Consider the following 7,945-nt stretch of genomic DNA (forward strand, 5'->3'; position numbering starts at 1 on the left):
ATAGGCTTAGCTTTACTGATAGAAATCTTAGCTGTTTGAGGCGAGATTTTGTTGAGCATTAAGCGTTACATTTTACACTATTTTAAAAATTGTATTACAATATGAATTTTAGAAATCTGAAGATAAGATGTGATAACAAAAAAGAAAAGGGGGACGCAATGGGTTCAGTGTAGCTTCTGTTTGATTTGTTATCATGCTAAGTGCCAATGATAAGTACTAGAAGACTTACTTGCAAGAATTGTGACAGAAGATGAAACCTGGCTCCACCATTTTGGCCCGGAGACAGAGGCAGACAATGGAGTGGCATCATGCAAATTCACCAAAGAAATAGAAATTCAAAAGAGCACCTTCGGCAGGAAAAGTTATGGCTACTGTGTTTTTCGATTCAGAAGGACTTTTGCTTGTGGACATCATGCTTCACGGAACCACCATTAATTCTGACGCGTATGTGGCAACTCTCAAGAAACTTCAAGCTCGACTGAGTCGTGTTCGACGACATCGGGAGAAGCAGGATGTTCTGCTATTGCACGACAACGCACAGCCATATGTCAGTCACAAGACCACCGACCAGATCAGAAAATTCGGATGGACAACACTGAAACATCCGCCTTACAGTCTTGAACTGGCACCGTGCGATTACCATCTCTTTGGTAAACTGAAAGATCCCTTCGCGGAACGAGGTTAGAAGATGATTCCCTTGTGCACGCTGCTAAAGAGTGGCTCAGACGTGTTGGTCCAGACTTGTACCGTGCTGTTCTACAGGCCCTCGTTCCTAGGTTACGTAAGGCAGTTGAAAGGGACGGGGATTATGTGGAAAAGTGACATTTTGTTCCTAAAGGATGTATCTACATTCTGTGAAAATAGCAAAGCTGTAGGATAAAAATATAATTTTTAAACAAATGTTATGCATTACTTTTGGAGTTACCCTAGTAATATAGGCCATAGTAAAGTCCGTAATAAAATTATTCACCCTTTCAGGGCAAAGAAGATCCCTTTTCAATTTCAATTTTTACTTTGATTTCATTATTATTATGTGTTGATATGTATTTCTATGTTTTCTTGCAATGAATATTAGACGGAATTACTATGTTTGAAGTCTTGTAACAATAAATGAGAATTTCATTTGACTTCAATGAATTTTTCCACAATTTTTCTACCTCTCACGAAATTACCAATGTAATATCACGAAATTACCAAGGTTATCACGAAATAACCAACCTTTTAGCTTAAGTTGTAAAAGTGATTTTTGGCACTTGTTCAAGAACGTGTCCGATCTTTTATGTCTCCAGATTTGTACAGCAAATTATCGTCTTTTAGATGAAAAAATCGAAATAAGGATATATTTACACATTTGCCTTTTAAATTAATTTTCATGAAATTATCACGAAATTACCAATGTTTACCCTATAAAGGAAGATCAAGAAGATCTGGAATAGGATTCAAAATTAAGGCGTATAGTTTTAGTATAAAACGACTAATTATGTGATTGGAAAGATCCAAATTGAACGTTGTGGGACGTTGAGTATGTTGGCTTATGATTTCGGTGCGGGTAAGAAAACCACATTGAAGTTTATATTATTTATGTAAATAATAATTTCATAAATCGATGTCCTAAATGTTTTGATTGACTTTTGTCTGGTTATAGTTCGTACATGTAGGCCTAAATGATTTATAGGGAAGAGTGGTGTAATTGCACGCACCTAATTTCCAATTGTTACAAATTCCAAGATAATTTTAATGTAACACAAACTTTCGGAGATAATAAAACAATTAGGTTCTAATAATATTTACAATTTACAAAATGTATTTCTAAACAATATTATTCACTATCACCTTTACTTTTTAATTTCGCTCTAGAATATGCCATTAGGAAAGTTCAGGATAACAGAGAAGGTTTGGAATTGAACGGGTTACATCAGCTTCTTGTCTATGCGGATGATGTGAATATGTTAGGAGAAAATCAAGAAACGGTTAGGGAAAACACGGGAATTTTACTTGAAACAAGTAAAGAGATAGGTTTGGAAGTAAATTCCGAAAAGACAAAGTATATGATTATGTCTCGTGACCAGAATATCGTACAAAATAGAAACATAAAAATTGGAGATTTATCCTTCGAAAAGGTGGAAAAATTCAAATTTCTTGGAGCAAGAGTAACAAATATAAATGACACTCGGAGGAAATTAAACGCAGAATAAATATGGGAAATGCGTGCTATTATTCGATTGAGAAGCTTTTGTCATCTAGTCTGCTGTCAAAAAATCGGAACGTTAGAATTTATAAAACAGTTATATTATCGGTTGTTCTGTATGGTTGTGAACTTGGACTCTCACTTTGAGAGAGGAACAGAGATTGAGGGTGTTTGAAAATAAGGTTCTTAGGAAATATATATGGAGCTAAGAGGGATGAAGCTACAGGAGAATAGAAAAAGTTACACAACGCAGAACTGAATGCATTGTATTCTTCACCTGACATAATTAGGAACATTAAATCTAGACGTTTGAGATGGTAGGGCATGTAGCACGTATGGGAGAATCCAGAAATGTATATAGAGTATTAGTTGGGAGGCCGGAGGGAATAAGACCTTTGGGGAGGCCGAAACGTACATGGGAGGATAATATTAAAATAGATTTAAGGGAGGTGGGATATGATGATAGAGGCTGGATTAATCTTGCACAGAGCAGGGACCGATGGCGGGCTTATGTGAGGGCGGCAATGAACCTTCGGGTTCCTTAAAAGCCATTTGTAAGTAAGTAATTATTTTCTATTGATGCTTATATGAAAAAGTTGTAATGCGTGTCATTACTCTGAAATGAGACCCAGGAAGTTGGGGTAGTAGTACACAAATACAAATGCAATTGATTATATATTAATGGGTATAGAATCAACATTTAGCAACAATATACAAAAAAATAAGGAAACCTAACACTAAATTTCCTTTTATATGGATTTGCAAAAATCACAAATGAAATTTTGAGGAGTTTCAGCAGCACTTCAATCTGAATGAACACAGGACACAACGATACTAAAGTACATTGTCTATACCGAATTCCCTACAAAACAGGCACTTACTGCTATTTTTTTCTGATTGAATGTTGGAACGCAGGATCAGTATTGGGAAGCACAACCGCGTGCGGATACGCCAGCTGTCGCCATTAGAATAGTTTAGCTATGAATGGTCATGGAAACAAAGTAATGCAAGATCTTTATACTCAAGTTAGCAGGTAATTACATAAAATCCAGATCACTCAGATGCATATTACTTATCTCAAACACAATTAAGTCACAAAATTTTGAGAAAACTACTGTACAAACAAATCGACTGACACACTGGAAGAGCTTGAATCAACAGCACAGCGCTAACACTCCACTAGATAGACGTTACCGATGTTGCCGCTAGACTAATTCACCGAACAAGGCCATAGAATGCTACTATATCCTAAACCTTAGGTGCGTACTATTACCCAGTGTGTACGAAAACCCATTCTACCCTCCACTACTAATTTGTTGTGGCATTTAAGATTGTAGTTTTATAGTTGTAACTATTAACATTGGAAGAACAAATACTGAAAATTTTACATACTCTAAAGATGCTCAACGTGAGTTCCATTTGTGATCCAACAAATTCAATTTATCAATATCCACTGGTAAAGGTGAGACAAAAAATATATCCTTCACATAATCCTATAAGAAGAAGTCACATGGAATGAGACTGGGGGACCGAGGAGGCCACTTCATCCACTGTTTATCTACTGCCTTAAAAGAAAGAATAGTTTAAATGTCAATTTTTAAATCCCTGCGACTTCGATTTTGTCTCTACTTGTTATTTGTGATATGCTTTGTAGTTCCTCTTCCATATTATTTTTATCTCTGAGAATGCATCAATAATTCATGGATATCATACTTATAATAATTTTATTTAATCAATTTGTGTCTTATTAAATTTCCGTTGTTGTGTTGTACCCACAACCAATTTTCGAATAGTGGCATATCTAAATTTTGTTCAAGTATATCAACTTCTGAAATCCGGAGCGGAATCATTAACAAAATGTAAGAACTTTGCTGTTATGAAGGAGAAAATGCCTTATCCCCGCTCATAATCGATACCTCACCAATCAAGTGCCAAAATGACATTTTGAGTTTGAAATGTAATGTAATGAAAACAGTATTTATGTCTATCTAGTTACGACTGGTTAGTTTCAAACAGTGACATGAATAATAAAAACTGTTTGAATAAATGAAAATAGTTACGTCATTGTATTCATAGTCCTTGTTAGTTTGTAGACAACTTTAGAGACAAGGTCAAAAGTCCACTTCATCTAATTTGGGACACAAATTTCGAGGTATAAAAATCTTATGAATCGTGTTTTCTCATTATTTATAATTCAAGAGGTTTCTAGTGAAATGTTCTGCATATTCAAATATGCATGATCGATCATGGCATGGTCTGCTCCAGTAACATGTATATGACATTTAGTGTATGAAATGTGTTGCGTCACACGCGCCTTAACAAATATTAAACGTTTATAATTCGTCTTAGTCAAGTGTCCTGTCTCATTCAGGCGTTGGTACAAAATCTCGTGGTTCCTATTGGTTAATTGTACTGTGGATGAATTTATTCCCGAGACTCATTCTCCCTGAGTTAGTGCTTATCACTCATACGTCTGGATCCGACTATCAGAAGTTAACACCCAGCCAAGGGCAATTTTAGAGGAGAGCAGAGGAAAAAAAAAGTCCTCAGGAACCTTGCTTTTTAAATGACGCTGTATTAAATAATAGGTTATTTAGTGTCGATAGAATTGATGATAACGAGATGGTATTTGGCGAAATGAGGCCGAGGATTCGTCATAGATTGTCTGGCTTTCGTCTTAAGGTTGGGGAAAACCTCGGAAAAACTCAACCAGGTAATCAGCCCAAGCGGGAATTGAATCCACGCCCGAGCGCAGCTTTGGATCAGACGGCAAGCGCCCCTGCCGACTGAGCTACACCGGTAGCTTTGTCAGTAACAAATTTGAAACCGCCATCACCGAGTTTCGAAACCAGATCCGCAGTTACCGTAAACCAGTACTCTGTCAACTAAGTTATCAAAGCGACTGCCGATGTATAAACTGGAAAGAATCCAACAAAATTTTGCTTGTTGGGTGTCACAGGTTATTATTATTATTATTATTATTATTATTATTATTATTATTATTATTAATCCATGGTGCCACAGGCCTTGAAGAGCCCAGACCAACCAGCCGGCTGCTGGCATCACGTTCACATAACGAAGCATATGTGGACGATCATCCAACCAGAATGGAGGTATCGTGTGGTTAGCACGATAATCCCCCTAGCCGTTATAGCTGGCTTTCGCGACCGAATTTCGCTACCTATCGTAGCTCCCCAAGTGCATCACGAGCTGGGTGGGCACCGATTCGATTTATTATTATTATTATTTTTATTATTACTTACTTACTGGCTTTTAAGGAACCCGAAGATTCATTGCCGCCCTCACATAAGCCCGCCATTGGTCCCTATCCTGAGCAAGATTAACCTAGTCTCTATCATCATATCCCACCTTCCTTAAATCCATTTTAATATTATCCTCCCATCTATGTCTCGGCCTCCCCAAAGGTCTTTTTCCCTCCGGCCTCCCAACTAACACTCTATATGCATTTCTGGATTCGCCCATAAGTGCTACATCCCCTGCCCATCTCAAAAGTCTGGATTTAATGTTCCTAATTATGTCAGGTGAAGAATACAATGCGTCCTAGTTCTGTATTGTGTAACTTTCTTCATTCTCCTGTAACTTCATCCCTCTTAGCCCCAAATTTTTCCTAAGCACCTTATTCTCAAACACCCTTAACCTATGAATAATTTCAAGGGAAAAATTATTCCGGGACCGGGTATCGATCCCGGGACCTCTGGTTGAACGTACCAGCGCTCTCCCAACTGAGCTACCCGGGAATTCCAACCGACACCGTCTCAACTTTTCCCTTTTATATCCACACAACTCGCGTGGGCTGACGAAACGCCAGAGACCCACATCGAGTGCACACAAACTCTGTGTGACTTGGAATTGTGGTTTTCTGTTAACGTACACAGTGACGTATATATTATGCAAATCTAGTCTTTCAGGTGAAGCTTCCTGTAAAGCAGATTTGAATAATTTCAAGGGAAAAATTGTTCCGGGACCGGGTATCGATCCCTGGACCTATATATAAAAGGGAAAAGTTGAGACAGTGTCGGGTGGAGTTCCCGGGTAGCTCAGTTGGGAGACCGCTGGTACGTTCAACCAGAGGTCCCGGGATCGATACGCGGTCCCGGAACAATTTTTCCCTTGAAATTATTCAAATCTGCTTTACAGGAAGCTTCACCTGAAAGACTAGATTTGCACCCTTAACCTATGTTCCTCTCTCAAAGTGAGAGTCCAAGTTTCACAACCATACAGAACAACCTATAATATAACTGTTTCATAAATTCTAACTTTCAGATTTTTGACAGCAGACTGGATGATAAAAGCTTCTCAACCGAATAATAACAGGCATTTTCCACACTTATTCTGTGTTTAATTTCCTCCCGAGTATCATTTATATTTGTTACTGTTACTCCCAGGTATTTGAATTTTTCCACCCCTTGAAAAGATAAATTTCCAATTTTTAAATTTCCATTTCGTACAATATTCTCGTCACAAGACATAATCATATACTTTGTCTTTTCGGGATTTACTTCCAAACCTATCTCTTTACTTGTTTCAAATAAAATTCCAGTGTTTTCTCTAATCGTTTGTGGATTTTCTCCTAACATATTCACGTCATCCGCATAGACAAGCAGCTGATGTAACCCGTTCAATTCCAAACCCTCTCTGTTATCCTATACTTTCCTAATGGCATACTCTAGAGCAAAGTTAAAAAGTAAATGTGATAGTAAATCTCCTTGATTTTTTATATTATTATTATTATTATTATTATTATTATTATTATTATTATTATTATTATTATTATTATTATTATTATTATTATTATTTATATTGCTAGCTTTTATTACTGTACTCATGACAATTCCCTGAAAGGGAAGGAAACCTGTATTCTCTTTCGTACGTGGAGTAGGCTAATTACAAAAATTGTATCCTTCCATGACTCCGAATTTCATCCACCAGAGAATCAAGGGTGTTTCGCATTCCTAATGAAATTTATCTTAAGCCTATATGTTTAGTTTCCTGTTACTTTTACTTTAACATAACGTAAAATATCACCCTGACCATCGGAGAACATCCATACACAAGATGGAATTGTAATTCTCTCTCATTCTTTCGCTATCTCACTTTTTCTCTAAATATTTTCTCTCCTCTAGTGGTAGGCCAAATATAAACCTCTACAATGACATATTTTTTTCCACGACGAGCACATTCTCATGAGACGATGTGAATAATTTAACGACAGGAAATTGATGAAATAATGGCAGACAAAACGAAAGTATACAGACAAAGCTTAACAAAATATTTTATGCATAGTTTTATTCTCACTAGTCATAGAAAGTCAAAGAGAATTATGGAAAAATAAAGCAATGTGAAGAAGCACCATAACTTGTATGCCTTTTGGTGACATTAAATTAAATTAAACTAAATTAGGTATAGAAAAATGTATAATTATGTTACGACAAATGGCAGCATGCCATGAGAACTTATGTTCAGCCTTTTTGTATATGACAAATTCCATTCGAACCAAAGTCTACACCGTGGACAGCCAATGATCTTCCTTACTGTCGAATTGTTACCATAATCGCCATTAACTTCTCGAGTTCAAATCCAGCCTAGAGGAATGGTATTTTAAGAAAGATGAAAATCTCTTGCAAGGCTTTCTTCCTAAGAGAAGTGAAATCGAGGGTCTCATGTCGTGGACTTATAGCATATGTAAGATATTTGTCTCTGAACCAGAATACTTAAGATGAAAGAGTAATGGAACGG

The sequence above is a fragment of the Periplaneta americana genome, chromosome 4 (genome assembly GCF_040183065.1).
Source record: "Periplaneta americana isolate PAMFEO1 chromosome 4, P.americana_PAMFEO1_priV1, whole genome shotgun sequence".
Lineage (NCBI taxonomy): Eukaryota > Metazoa > Arthropoda > Insecta > Blattodea > Blattidae > Periplaneta > Periplaneta americana.